Source organism: Anomalospiza imberbis, chromosome 6 (genome assembly GCF_031753505.1).
Source record: "Anomalospiza imberbis isolate Cuckoo-Finch-1a 21T00152 chromosome 6, ASM3175350v1, whole genome shotgun sequence".
Lineage (NCBI taxonomy): Eukaryota > Metazoa > Chordata > Aves > Passeriformes > Viduidae > Anomalospiza > Anomalospiza imberbis.
This window is the reverse complement of record NC_089686.1, coordinates 15,403,437-15,418,525: the sequence shown is the minus strand read 5'-3', so window position 1 is coordinate 15,418,525 and position 15,089 is coordinate 15,403,437. Positions and strand designations below refer to the sequence as shown.

The following is a 15,089-nucleotide window of genomic DNA, read 5'->3' as shown; positions in this document are numbered from 1 at the left end:
GCTCGGGGACCTGCGGGAGCGGGAAGCGCCGCGCCCGCCCCGCGCCCTCCCCGCAGCCCAGAGCGGGACCGACCCCAAGCGCGGTCCCGCGCGGGATGAACCGGCACCCCCGTCCTGGAGGAGCCCCATCCCGACTTGCGGCCAGGAGGTTTGGGGGTTGGTGGTTGTCGGTGTTCACCTCTTCTCTCATGAGTGATGCAAGGGTTTGTCCTGTGACAGGCGGGACGTGGGGTGGGTCGGCCCGGTGTCTCTGGGATGTAATAGGGAAGACGCTGAATGGCATTTGTGGTTCTACGTTCCAACAAAACACGGGGAAATGTGTAACACTGCATGAGGGGAAGCGGATAGACCACTCCCCAGTATCAAAGCACCACAGTCCGGCTTTCCCACAGGAAGGAAACAGTAGAGAATCAAGGATGAAGATGGTTTTGCTTCCATTGAAGCACTAAAAGCAAAACAGCTGCTTTGTGAATGGTAGCTATTGCTGAAAGTTGGGTATCAAGATGACCATAAAACATTTGTTGTTTGGTCCATGACACAGGGATTTTGTTTTCAATGTTTCAAATGCAGTAAAGCACATGGGTATGAACAAAATACTAGTTCCAAGGTTTACATTTCATACTGAGAGATGAATGAGTTTGAGGATATTGACTTTAGCTTTTCTTTGTATTTCTTGCTCTCACTGAGCCAAGTTTAATCACCAGTTTCATAAAAATCTGCTCAGAGAAGCAGGAATGGAAATACATTAACCTCTGAACTGATACACAGCTAAAATTCTTTTTTCATACCACTGTTACATTCATTTCGTGTCCATTCATTTCAGCCCCGACAGGCACTGTTTTAAATGTCAGGACTATCAGGCCCAGCAGCATTTTACAAATGAGAACAGCACACTGGAATTTAATGGTGTTACACCTGAGTTGAGGTAGAGTCGTTGGACCTAGGCATCTATTTGTAAATCCCTGTCTTGTGGTTTTATAAGAGCAGAATTCAGAGAGGCAGAGACATTATGATCTTGGGTATAGCCAGTAATTGTACAGCAAAGATATTTTCTGTAATGATGCTGAAAAAGATGGCGTCCTTTTCTGTAAGCCTACTGTGTAATACGCAGGGCTTAATATATTGTGCTCATTCAATTATAGTTTTAGTGAGCCGGAGTCACAAGAGACAGCAAAGCTTTTCAGGCTTTCTGGTGATTTCCTGAAGGTATTTCAGCACTTGGTCACAGTACAGAACATAATAAATTGCACCATCTGTATACAGAGTTCTTGGTTCCTGACAGAATGAGAGATAAGGCTTTAGGCATTGTATGCCAAAAAAATACAACGCAGATTTATTTTCTTTCAGTATTTACAATGCCTTAATGTCTGAAGAACTGTGGATTTTCCTGCCATTAGCAATTGCCCAAGTAGCTGTCTCAAAGCGCTGTTCCTGTGGTTCAAAGACAACCAAGGGAACTGAGGAGACAGAGCCAAACTCAACCCACAGTCGCACGGAAGCAAGCGCAATCAGGGATATTGTTCTGACACAAACAAGAGCAGAGTTTGGCCCAGGTAATCAGCATCTTTTCTGTCTCACACTGGTAATTGACAGTTCACTTGGGAAAATGATTGGGCTGCAAATATATTAAATCCAGCCTCTGGTCCCAGTCATATGGTCCACACAGAAGCATATTTCCCATTAGTCTGAATGGCTGAAGAAAGGGCTGAATGTGTGCCCTGTTCTTGTCCACATGACACCAGTACTTTTCATTAATTACTTCGGCTTCTCTGTAGTTTCTGTGGAGAGAAAATGGAGTCCAGGAACTTTTTCCACTTATAAGGAAGATAAATGATATAATGCTTGCAAGACCGTAGGCCCTGAATCAATGACAGGCTTGGAATATGTTTTGCTTAATAATGCATTAAATATTTTGTAGCACCAGGACTGGTAGGTGGGAGAACACGATGATTTGTCTGCAGCAGTCACACTATTGAAGTGTGGAGAAGGATAATGGCTAGGGCTACCATCCCAGAACCGGAAACAGGATTTCCTGGGGTGTAGTCCCACTACTACCACCAACTCCCTCTGCTACCTTGGGCATGTTTTAAAAATTACCTAGACCAGATTCCCTGCCTGTCAAAACAGCACATTGAGATCCAGCTACCTGAAATTCTTGCTATGTTTGGTGGGAAAGGCAGTAACTAGGTCCTGTCCTCCAAAATGTTTAGCTCATCACAGAATCATGGAACAGCACCAGATCCTTTGCTGGTGTGGTCAACAAAGGTCCATGCTCTGGTTCAGGGCTCTGGAGATGAAAAGTGATTTATAAGTGTTACAGCTCAAAATAATAACTTAAACTATTTTAAAAGGGTCTTCTCTTTTTTTTTTTTTTTTCAGAAAAAAGACTGCACAAACAACATCATACAAGTGCTTTCTTTAAAAAATTTAAGTCAAATATTAATACTGAATGGAATGATGGCCATTAATAATTTTCCCTTTCATCTTTGATCTGATTACCAAGGAAGAATGTTTATCTTGTTTGCTTCATGTTTTTATTTTTTAAACAATTGCTGATAATCAGAGAAATTGTGATTAACACTCCGATGCAGCAACTACTCTGAAAGATTAGTAAGGATTGGAACACTGATTAGCTGTACTAACAAATATTATCTTATTTCTTTAATCTAAGTAGCCATGATAACCTTTAAGAGGTTATTTATTTTGTCAATATTGATGGAGTTTACAACATAAATTCAAATGTTCAGAAAGCACAGGAGAAGGTTTGCTTTGATGTTGACTTATCAAAACTTTATTAAAATCAATAGATATTCCCCAGTCTGACTTTAGGCAAGATTTATCCATTTGTCTTTGGAGACATCAGAGGGGTTCTGGCTGAAGACAGTAGCAGAGGAAGCAAAGGCAACCTCTTCTCAGACTCTGTGGTCAGTCAGGCCTAGAAAGAATCCACTTAAGCTTTGTTTCACTAATGACATTTCTGGATGCAAGTCAGTGAACTCAAAAAGAGTGTCCAACCTGGTGAAATGCTAGAAAACATAAACATGCTAGAAAACATTTTAGCACTGACTTTTTAAAGCCTTCTTTAGCCTGGCATGGTCTGTCCCAGATTAATTTTTGGGTTTGAGTCTAGAAAAACATCAGCAAGCAGGTAAATGTACAGCATCACTTTTGCTTGCACTGAAAATATTTTTGTTGCTATTTTTAAAAAGATATTTTTATTGCTTCATATATCTAAAGCAGTGCTTTCAACACGTGGAAAGAAAATTTATTGGTTTTGGATTTCAAGTTTCTACCTAGCAATCCACAATTTATTGGGATATTTTTAGAAGATCAGGTATTAATAAAGGTCACTGCAACAGAAACAGTGGAGGAAATTGCATTTCTTTAAATACCTTAATCTCTTCCCAGGGAAGGGAGAGAATTCTTCTTGATGATCCCAATTATTTAATAACACTGAGGACCATAAAAGTAACAGATTTGATTTTTGGAAGATTCGATTATTCTATTGTTCAATATTTCTAACTTGTGGGAAAAGTTTCCCAACTTTGAGGATATCTAGAATACATTTGGATAACAAATGATTCTTTGATTTTCATGATATTAACATTATGGAAACGAGTTTTATGTTTCATAAGTGTCTGAATTTCAGTAAGTGCTCTTAAAGTTTTCTCTCAGATAAATTCAGGCTATTGCACTGCATCTGGAAAACAATGGCCGTGTGCCTCCTTTTCCTTGCTATAGGTCAGGAATACTGTAATCAAAATCAATGTCTCCATGTCAGGTTAGGTGAGGAGTGAATAGGACCAACATGGAAAGTTGTATGTAATCTTTAGCTTGTGTTCCCTCACCTGAAATTACAGGACATGGTAGATTTTTATTCATGGTCAAAAAAGCTGTGGCTATACCTCATACAAGCCTGTTCTTGTATTTTCAGTTTTCTGGCTCTGAGATGCTGCCTTCAGTGATAAACAGGCCTCCTGCTTACTAACTTGCAGAAGTTTCTCACATTTTGTTCTCTTCAAAAATGCATTTTGTCAGCAGCATCCTTGTTCTTTGTTTATAAACATAAAGGTAAAATGTGTGTGATTAGTTATTAAATTGTCCAGAAAAAATCCTAGAAGAGATTGTATGCCCCAAATAATGTCCTTTTTTCAGTTTTATCAATTGTTCACACAACACATTACTCTTTATATATATTACATTTTCAATCACTTGTAACTTTATAATGAAATCTCTACATGCTGAGTGAACTGCAGGTTGCAGCAGTCACTGAAGTCCTATATCACTTTTTCACTCATTGTACATTGCTGCTCTGGTCTCAAAGATTAAATAATTGTTATTTGAATGTGTAAAAGATGGTATGAAAGCATTGCCTTCACATTTACTCTTGGACTCTTTTTGCCCAGATCTTATGGAAATGGATGGATGGCAAGGACAGGGCTGAGTAAATGTCCGAGAGTCTAAGCAGGTCCAGATGAAGGGCAAGGATGGAGAATCACTGCTTCTAAAACAAAATTATAAATATAGCTTCTTTTTTTTTTTTTTTTTAACTCACCCTTCGAGGAGAAATCTGCACATATTTGGTCTGACTGATCTAATTTTGGTTGGCAGTCTAATCAATCCCAAGCATCAGAATACTCCTTAAAACTACAAGTCTGAGAGTTTCTATACCTAGTGAACATATGTGACTAAAACTACTGTGTGCAGGTCTGTATATTTGACAATGTTTCATTATAAAATACATGAAAAATGATCAGTTTCACAGAACACTGTTTTCTCTTTCTTTCCCCTCTCTGTCACTTTTTACCTCTGTTTCTAGTTGACATGATACCTAGTGTAAAAAATTAGGAACCAGATTTTAGAAAACTGTCAGTCTGCAGATATCAGGTGTGGGTTGTCCTGCCTGTCTTGGTAACTGCAAGCACACAGACCATCTGGGTTCATATCTGGGTTCCAAGCTGTGGGGGGTGCTGGGAGGAAATCACAAATGTGTTATTAATTGTTGCAAGAAAATATTGGTAGAAACACGCCTCAACTTTATTTTTGTTTTCTTCACTTACTCATAAATTCCACAGCAGTGGATTTTGGTAAAAAGCCATTCTATTGTTTCTTTAACAACACATTCAACAAATGTGGCATACACTGTGGTGAGGTGGATGAGATAATCTGTGCCACTGACAAATATGTGACATTTGTTAATGGCTGGGAAAGAAATATGAGGTTGTGCCGATGTCTAACACAGATTTTTGGTGAATATTTTACATCAGCTAAGGTTAAGGGTTAAGAGCCAGACTCTGAGCAGGTCAGATTATAATGGATCCATCTGTCTCATAACAAGAACTATTGATTGGTTGTAAGTCCCAGCTAGTGGGGGACTATCACAAAGACAGCACCAGCTCACCACTGACCTCCGCTGCAGTCATATAGCACTGGGCTTAATGGGGAGAGTTTCCTGCAGAAGTCTGGGTGCTGAGCTCCAAACACTGCTCTGGGACAAACACTGGCAGGTCCCAGTGGTGTTACTGGTAGCAGGTCCCAGTTCTTCCAGCAATATGTAATACAGGAGTTTGTTTTATATATTCATTCAGAACTGTCCAACACATTTGTAGTCTCCTGTCAGTAAACTGTGGTTCTATTTGCAGATGGAAAGGAAAATACAGTGATTTGTCAGTGGTTTCTAGACTTTTACAGCTTGTTAAATCCTTCTAAATCTTTTGCATTACCTGTGTCTGAAGTCATCTTGAGGTACACCAATCCAGTTGGCTACTGCTGTAATTTCTGAGATCCTGTGTGTTCTCTAATATCTGAAGAAAGAGAAGAAAAATACCTGAAGTGGTGCCTATGCTTTCTGGTTTGCAGAAGATATCCTGGGATCTGCCTGCTGACAGTAGGTGGTAGGTTAATGTTCGGTGAGATATTGCTAGAATTTTGTTAGATTAGGGCAGTAGCTGGGAGCATGGCTCCTTGTGGCTTAGACTGGCTGTCAGAGGGACTGCCTGACAGACCATGTTACCTTCCCTGTACAGAAGACAGCCAAACACATGGTTCTTACAGCACTGACAACTGCACTAATCCTGGCTTGGCCTTTGAAGAGCATAGATAAATGCTGTTATGAAATATCATGAATCTACAGCATAAGAATATTTCCAACATTGAGATACGGTGAAGCATTTCACATCTCTTGCAGCAACCACATGTTCCTAAAGCAGACCTACCAGGCTGTGCCTCTGGGTTTCTGCTGTCCCTCTAAGTATTTTCTAGGGTCAGAAGGCGTTTTTCTGGCAGCAGTGCTCTCTGCAGGGGTAGACCTGGAGATGTACACAGTGCAACGAATTTTCTCAGCTAGAAATAAGGGAAAGGCAACAATATGTTTAGGCAACAATTCTAAGAAAAAAGATATAAGTTTGGAAATACTTTACCTTGAGCCTACACTATGGATGTTTTGATGAAATCAAACAGAGATTACACTGCTTCTAACTTATTTTACCTCACAATTTGTCACTGTAATGCCAAATTGCTTCCCTGCAGAATCTTATGCAAAATGTGGGGATGTTTCTTACTAAGGCCACCAACATCAGCAGGCATGTATCAGCAGTTTCAACACACCTTTTTTGCACTGAATCAGCCAGTGGAAGTAGATCTTGTTGCATTCTAAAGAAAAAATATCTCCTAATAATAAAATCCCAGTTATTATCTTTATGTTTCTAAGATTAGTGTTCTGTCTTTTTAGAAACATCCAAATCCTTGATCTCTTCCTTTTCCTTCTTCATCTTAACAAATATATGCACTAGGAAGAGGAAGAAAACTCTCAGTAGGGTCTGGCAGTCCACAGCTCCTCCAGCTGAAGCATTTACACCTTGGAGTACTCTTTATCTTGCAGTCTCCTTTGTCTTACCAAACAGTGAGAGAGCTCTCAGGAGGTCCCAGGAAGAGACTTATTTAGGTTTCCATCTCCATGGCTCTTAACATCAGTGCCCACACTCTGTTCCACATAGCCTGAGGTGTGCTCTCTCTTGCTTCAAATTTCCATTCTGCTCAGCCTACTGAAAACAGATGAAGGAACATGCTAAAAAATTCCAGTGCTTTATTGTGATGAGTGATGAGCCACATCATGGTTTTGCTGGTACTAAGAATTCTTGGCTAGTGAGAAAATTTTGGGGATATTATTGTATATGCAATGTATTTTCCTGCTGCTTATTTGCAATGTATTTGTTTGCTGCTTACATGAAGGCACTGTGGTATAATCAGAAAGAAGAAAGAGGCTAGATATATTTTTAATTGTTCTATCACTGGATATTTTAAAGGATATTGGAAATGCATCTGTAAAGGATTATTGTAAATGCAGGTGAACCCGGTGGGAAGAAATGATGATGTCTGACTCCAGTTCAGAAGGCTGAATGACTTCTTTATTATAGCTATACTATAATACATTAATATACTATTTAAAGGAGATACAAAAACTACATACCTACTTTTTCTAACTACCATATCTAACACACAACTCATGACCCTCTCGCGAGACTCCATACACACGTGGATTTGATTGACCATCAGGCCCAAACAATCCTCACCAGAATCCAATCAAGCAATCACCCCAGGTAAACAATTCTCCAAACACATTCCACATGACAAAAACAAGGAGCAGAAATAGAAATTGTTTTCTCTTTCTTTCCTCTGTGCTCCTCTATGAAAAATCCTGAGAGAGAGAAGATGTGTTAGCTGCAAAGGATCAACAGAGCCTGAACCCATTTGAGGACTAGAGGAGTTATCAGATTCATCTTTGTCAGCCCCTTCTCTTCCCCCTGACTATCAAGTATTAGTCTGGTATGTTGGAAATCTCTGGGAGCCACTAGCTGCTGATTTGAAAAGAAATGCACCTAGAGCCATCCTGCAAGACTGACATCATCATGCATTCATCTCAGTGCCTCCTAAGCATTTTGAGATCCTCTGATGAAAGTCATTACATAAATGCATAGCATTGTATTCTTAAATGCTTAAATCATGACAGATTTTGAATACATATTTTTTGTGACTCAGTCATGAATTATCACAATTTGCATACAGTATTTTCCTAGATTCAGCATCCCCTCTTTCTCATTTAATCCTTCTGACTTGTGCTGCTGTAGTGACTTTAAACCTGAATTACAGAAGCAATTTTGGAGTGCATTGCTGTTAACTTGATGATGAGTAATCTTGCTGTACCTATAGGCTGGAATAATTGACAATTTTTTATAATGAGCAAGGAAGAAACCCGTAATCAAAGGAAATATTTCTCTATTTATGAACAGGAGCATCCATTTTACTCTCTTTGTATCCAAAGCTATAGTGGTTATCTAATGTGGATATTATTTTCTTCTGCTTATTGCTGCAGTGCCAAGGGATAAGCTAATATTAGGCCTTCACTTAATAAGGCCCTGGTCAAATGCTGAGGAATAGGCAGGGATGCCCCAGTGCACTTACAGTCTTAAAGAGAAGAGTAAGAAGGTATAAAATGCAAGCATTAATTTGCTTGCAAAGGGTAGCTTAATATTTCTTGTGAACACCCTGCTGTTTATCCAATCACCTCTTGAGCTGCCTTTTTCTGGTTTCCTCTACAAAAACTGGCCAGGTGACAGCAGCAGTCCTGCTAAGTCCCAGCTGTGGGAGAGAAGCTGACATGCCTGCAGCAGCCTATGTGTATCCATGCCTGTAAAGCAGTGTCCAGTGAACTGGAAATCCACAGTCCAGCTTCATACACTTGTCCTAGACATCTAGAAGTGTAATTCTGCCATTGTATACTAGATATTGAAGGCAGAAGACCATTGTCTTTGTTGTCTTCAGGAAGAGCTGGAGTTAGGAACTCCCTGGGCCTGCCATGCTGCTTTCAACAACAATCCTCCACTGTCCTTTTGAATGTTTTTGCAATGTCTCCTCCCACCAGGAGAGGAAATAGGTCCTGAAGATAGTATATTCTATATATAATATAGGATCCTATGTATATATTATATATAATATAATCCTCCTTTAATTATGGAGGATTTTAACAGTGATGATTTCTTGCCTGGGGGATTGAATGTTTACCCTTGAGGTAAAGAATTGCCTCACAACAAAGCTGTTTTACCAGATACTGGTTTGCCCCGTCCCTCTCCTGCACTTGAATATCTTTTCATAATGTTTATTTTTGCTGTAATAATCCAGCATCTGCTATGCTGACAGTCCCTCACAGAGCTAATTAGAACAGCTAAGGGCTGATTTGAGTCCCAGAGCAAACAGGCTGGTTCTCTTTCCTCTTTCCCCCTCCTTTTTCCTTCTATTGGTTAACCTGGTGCTGATCTCCCCTTCTTCCCAGCCCTGTTGGCTGGGGAAGGGTGGACAGGACAGAAGCACTCTCTGAGGTGCAACTCCAGAGTCCCAGGACATTTACTCCTAGCCCCCTTGGTGGGGACAGCAGCACTGTTCAGGGTGTGCGTTAGTCCTTTTCTCTCCAAATTTGTGTTGCTGGATCAGGATTAGCTCTCAGCTAGCAGAGGTCTTGCCCCTTCATCTTTCAAAATGTGCCTGAGTCATCAGGCTTTTTCCCAGGCATCGCAGATAAACAGTTTTTGGATCCCATTTTGGTGTTCGAATTTTGAAGCTGAGCTCGCCACTGGCAGTTTGGAAAATAAGTCACCATACAGATGCAGAAAGAGAATAATTGCACCAGAAGGATTTTGCTGGAATTACTTGGGATAAGATTACAAACTCTGTGAGTGCATTTTCACACTCAGGCTTCAGGGATCCTCTGTGTGCAGAGGCCTCCAGGCATTTTCAACTCTGGTAACATCTGTCTCTTACAGCTCAAGCTCATTTCTGTAATTAGCTCAAGCTCAAGAAGACACTGATTCTCTCCTTTCTTTACAACAAAGTAAAGAACAAAGTAAAATTTTACCTCTGACTTGTTTGAAGTAGAGAATTCTGGTTAGCACTGTCAGAACCTACTGGCTTCTACAGGGTGGGAAACTCCATCAGCAATGGGCACACTACATATCTTAATTTTGGAAAGGGAGACAATTTGTGTTCAAAAGCTTTCTCCAGTGCCAACCATCTGCTTTCAAAGACATTTCTCTTTGTACTATTTCAATGAACTGGGGGTGAGGTGTAGCCCTTTTCAGTTATATTTTCATGCTTCCTTTTCATTTGTTTAAATCACTCATCCATCTTGTCCATCAATATGTTTCTTTCCTTACCACAAAGATAATAAATTCCTGTGTCCATAAACCCTTCGGTCCATAACTTCTCTAACATAAATATGCTTATTAACTTTTCTACAGGGCGACTTCCATGAGGAAGATGGCATATGTGCACACTGGAAGGAAGATAAGAGTCTGAAGTAATTGGATTAGCTGTAATAGAAAAATGGGTGAGCTGCAGGGATGGAATTCACCCAGGACTAATTTAGAGCACAGAATATCAGAGTGCTGCAAATCTGATAGCAAATGATGCTTGTTTAGATTGCAGATCAGGAGGCTTTATAAGTGGATATCTAACAATGAATGTGTATAACATCTATAGGATGTAGCGTACGTGTACCTACAGATACCTGCATACAGCATTCTTTGATGAAAGGGTGCCCTGGTGGCTGTGTTTATTCAGGCTAAGAAAACTGTAGGAATTCCACTATATTTCAGAATCCAGTAGAAATAACTGTCCACACATTCTGAAATAACTGTGTATAATTCTTTCCTTCATTTCCTTACCTTTATCTTTCAAATATGGAACAACTCCTGCTCCCTCAGTTGGCATCAGCTAGAAGTACTGCTTGTAGGGAATCCTGAATGTTTAGTTATGGGGGAGGTTCTTCAGAGCTAGGTCCAAAAGAACAGCATGGGTTTTTAACCCAAGAAAGATAATTTAGAAACAATTTTTATAGAAGAGTTCAGTAATTCTTCCAGAAGACAGGCTGCAGAAAGACAGAGCCAGGATAACTCACACATTGGGTACACATACAGGTAACTCAGACACATCACCTGGACAAGGTGAAGTTGCTCAGTTCTGTTGACCCATGAGGACCTTGTGTAAAAATTTAAAGACTCTGCTACATTTTGCATTCTGTATTTCTGCTCTCCAGTTACTCATTCCTCCTCCTGTTGACAAAAGATTCAGCTTTCCTACTGGTCTCCTTCCTGGAGCAGAGGTAATTATTCCCCACAGTGGTCTCCAACACCTGCATGTGGCTCACAGAGACCTGAAGATTCATGTCTAATGTTGTGGCAGGTGCCCCAAGAGGGAGTTCTCTGGGGCCTCTTGACAGCTAGTCTCAGCCAACATTGCTATAATGTCTGCCTAGGATTGTGTTGCCAGGGATGGGGCATCGTTTCCAACTCCTCTTTACCCTGTTTCACTTTCATTTGATTTATAGTTGTCTCTGATAGTTGAGATTAATGTGGATTTTATTTTACAAGCGAGCATGGCGTTAATTTTCAGAGTATTTATTGCTCCAGCCACATAGAGGAGATAAATCACCTTAGAAAGAAAATGTCCTATTTCATGCAGTCAGCTCACTAAGTTTGTCTAAACTCATAAAAAGTTGCCATTTAATCTCTGTCTGGGGTTAAGTCCTGTGAAACTATGACTGAGCAATACAAAAGTAGTAAGCAGTACACAGGACAGGAAATGCCTGCTTCCACCTTTCAGAAATACTCAACCCTTTCTTCTTGCCACAGGCTCTTAAGCTTTCATTCAATGCTTAGTGGAGACATATATAACATGCCCACAGCTCTCTCTTGAATGGAATAAATTAATTTATATATTTATTAAAAAGCTATATAACAGTGTATTTCAATGCAATATAATGTAATGTATTTTTAATGTGATATAGCTATGTGTTTTTAAAAAAACCTACTCACCTGCAAATGGCTCTCCACATAAAGGATCAAGTAGGTGATATGCCCATTCACCAAAATATTTTTCTTAATATCATTCATACCTTCTATTTTACACCAGAGCAGTACTGGTCTGACTGCTTACATTTCCAGATCATTTTCCTCACAGGTATACATGAACCTATCTATTTTTCTACTTTCAACATCACCTGCGAGGTAGCTCGGTATATATTGACTTCTCAATCTGCCCAGGACTGGCCATTTTGAGATAGATTTGCAGTAAAAACTTGATTTTATTCTGTACAATCAACCAGTCTATTCCTCATCCTTGTGTTGCAGTCAGTTTTGGTGTCTATTTAGAAGAATCAGAAACAAATATGCCTTGTTATCTTGCTTAGTAAATGTAGTGAGAGACCCAGTTCAGGGTCATCTAGAGTGGCAATGGCATCCACTACCTGTATGTTCATGCACTTACATGGCTTTTGCACTTTGCAGTCCATGCTGACTTTGGAAGACTTTCACACAGAGGATAGTTGGAATAGTTGCTGTTGTTGCCTACATGGCCTCCAACAGCTCCATGCTGCTGTTTCTATGCTTATAATGCTAAGTAAACAGAAGTTTTCAAATAAATTTAACAGATCACTTCTATTTGTCAGCAGTATACAATTTTTTTTATAAATAAAAAAATCCAATTATTTATTTTATTTATAAAACTTGTCATGTCTCCTCCAACCCTGGGTATTGAACTACTGGAGAAAAACTGGTGTTTGTTTTCATTCATCCATTCAACTGCATTTGGTGAACATCCCAAAATGTCATGTTTGATTTTCCTTTCAGCTTCTCACAAAAAATCTGCCTGTTCTAAGGAGACCTGGATAAAATTAAAATAACCATTAGATGAGGGGGTTGTTTTACTGTGATTTAGTAAAGCAGAGAAGACTGCTTCTGCAGCTTGTTCCAGCCCTGTACCCATTCATATCTCTGGATATTTAAGAAAAACATCACTCACAAATCAGAGAATACTCTAACCTTATTCTTAGTATGTGTGCATTTGAGATCTGTATAACTTAAGCATCCCTGTGCTCAGCAGAACAACTGGAGGAGCTTGCTAGTGTAGCTGATAGAAAAATAGCTAAACACAGGGACTGGAGTGCACTCATAGCTGTCACTGACCCAAACCTATGACGTGGTCACAGTAAAAACCAGGAGAGAAAAGCCCCTTTCTAAAATTAAACAAAGCAGAACAAGTGTGAACTGAAGTGATAAATTAAAGAGGACTTCATGTGGACAAATCAAATAAATCTCTAAATATTTTTAGCACACTCACTTTTCTTTCAGTAGCTCACCAGGATGTTCAGTGGTCTCACCTGGCATCTTATTAATCCTGCACTGATTGGTGAGCATGCAGGAATGGAGCAGCACTGGCATCTGAGTTAATCAGGTCTTCTAGGAAATTGTGAAAATGACACAGGAGACACTTCACGAATGGCGAGCTGAGCTTTTGCTGCAAAGAAAGGCTCTGCTTTCACAGCAAATGGTCAATAAATCTAGCACTGTTATGGATCATAGCTATAAGTCAGGTTTCAAATTTTCCCAACTGCAAGAAGCATCTGTCTTATTTGGAGTCTGGACACAAACAATCTTTGCTGCAAATGCAAGATTTAGTTTCTCCTGCATTTGGGTTGCTTGCTTTCATTTGTGTCTTTTATTTGGTCTCTTCTTTGAATCCTGATATTTCAGAAGACTATTTTTGATCAATACAATCCTTATGCAGTGCTGACTGATTTCTTTATTTTGAACTAAAAATCTCTTTCATAAGCAATTCCCAATAGAAATGTTCCTTTTAGTCTTATGCACTACTTGGATTTTTCCTCAGGGATGGAATGTTATTTTTCTTTTTAATTCTCTCTAAACTGCTGACACTAATGCTCTCTATAAAACCTGTTGTAGGCCCTGCTCTGCATCTCGTCTATATTTGGGATTAATGAGAATTTATTATCATGTGGTCCTAAAGCAGCTTTTTTGAAGTCTTGAGTACACTCTCCTGTCAGGTGAGTGCTGATTATATACTATAGAAAGAAATTGTTTTAAAAATAGATCCAAGAGTGAGAAAAATCTGTAAGCTTGAGATGAACTGTTAGGAGAAACAAGACTGCGAGGAGCTTGCAGTAAGAGAAAATTCTTAGTTGCCATGGAGGATGCTCAAGTGGATGGTGCTCTTTGTTCTGAATGGAAGCAGCTGTGGCCCAAAAGGTGACCCAGTGGGACTAAACACCATGACAGCCCAGGACACCTGAGCTCACTTCCCATCAAAATACAAGATTTAGAATCTGGAAGTTTGATTCCATTCAATGGGACTGGGAACATTCAGAAACCAGTCCCCCACTCAGAGATCTCAGTGCATAGGCACACACATACTACATATATAAATATACACAATCTTTTGGGAAACATATCAAGCTGAAAATCCACCCTTTGAACCAGGTTCTTTCCAGACATCCCAAACCAGACACCTAAATATGGAAACAGCTTCAAAACCAACCTGTTTTGAAGGTGTCAATTTGGCATTTCCACTGCTTTTGGAAGAGGTATGTAAACTCACAAATAAATATTTCGTGCCTTACACTTAAAGTGATTTCAAAGGCAGTCACTCACTGAAGAAAAGAAAAAGAAAGTACACTGCCTCTTGATGGTCTCTAAAACACACAAGTAAAATAGAATCCTTTGTGTTTTGTGAAGGGGAAATCTCAGAGGTTAAACAGGCAGGTTGTGGGGAAAAATGCTTTTTAGTGCAAAAAGAAAGGTTATTCTGAATGTTGTCCTCCTAAAACTGGTATTCCTCATGTCAAGTATGGTGACTGTTCAAAATTTATAACCTTGATAGTTTTAACTGGAGCAAAATATATATAAATGGATCAATTTTTAATATGTTTAACTGCAAATCTAACAAAGATAAATCCTTCAATGAATCACTGGCTCAACTTCTTGTTTGAAGTTAACAGTAATTTAATTGGATTTGACTTCAAAAAAATACGTTAGCATGATTTAATGGTATAAATCATGAGATGTTCAAATTGTTCACTGAAAACATATTCTTTAAAGAGGTATTTTAAATGTAAGCAAATGTAAACAAGCTGTATATTTGATGGGTTACACATTTTATTCCCAGCAGACTATTTCACACTGTGGAGTATCACTAACTTGTCAGTGTGATATAGTGGTATGAGCAGGACCATCAAAATTGGTGGT

At 39.4% G+C, this 15,089-nt stretch overlaps 1 long non-coding RNA gene across 3 annotated transcripts; it reads right to left on the bottom strand.

The window, feature by feature from the left end:
- Window positions 1-561: 561 nt before the first annotated feature.
- On the bottom strand, window positions 562-14,449 carry LOC137475346 (uncharacterized). 3 transcript variants are annotated; one of them, XR_010999833.1, is made up of 4 exons: window positions 6,420-7,320; window positions 5,724-5,804; window positions 2,147-2,287; window positions 562-1,778 (listed from the first exon to the last, which is right to left on the bottom strand). It is a non-coding gene; the product is annotated as an uncharacterized lncRNA (long non-coding RNA). The 3 variants fall into 3 exon arrangements; XR_010999832.1 differs by lacking the exon at window positions 6,420-7,320 and adding an exon at window positions 13,208-14,449 and having other exon boundaries at window positions 563-1,778; XR_010999831.1 differs by having other exon boundaries at window positions 563-1,778; window positions 6,855-7,320.
- Between the last annotated feature and the right edge of the window lie 640 nt (window positions 14,450-15,089).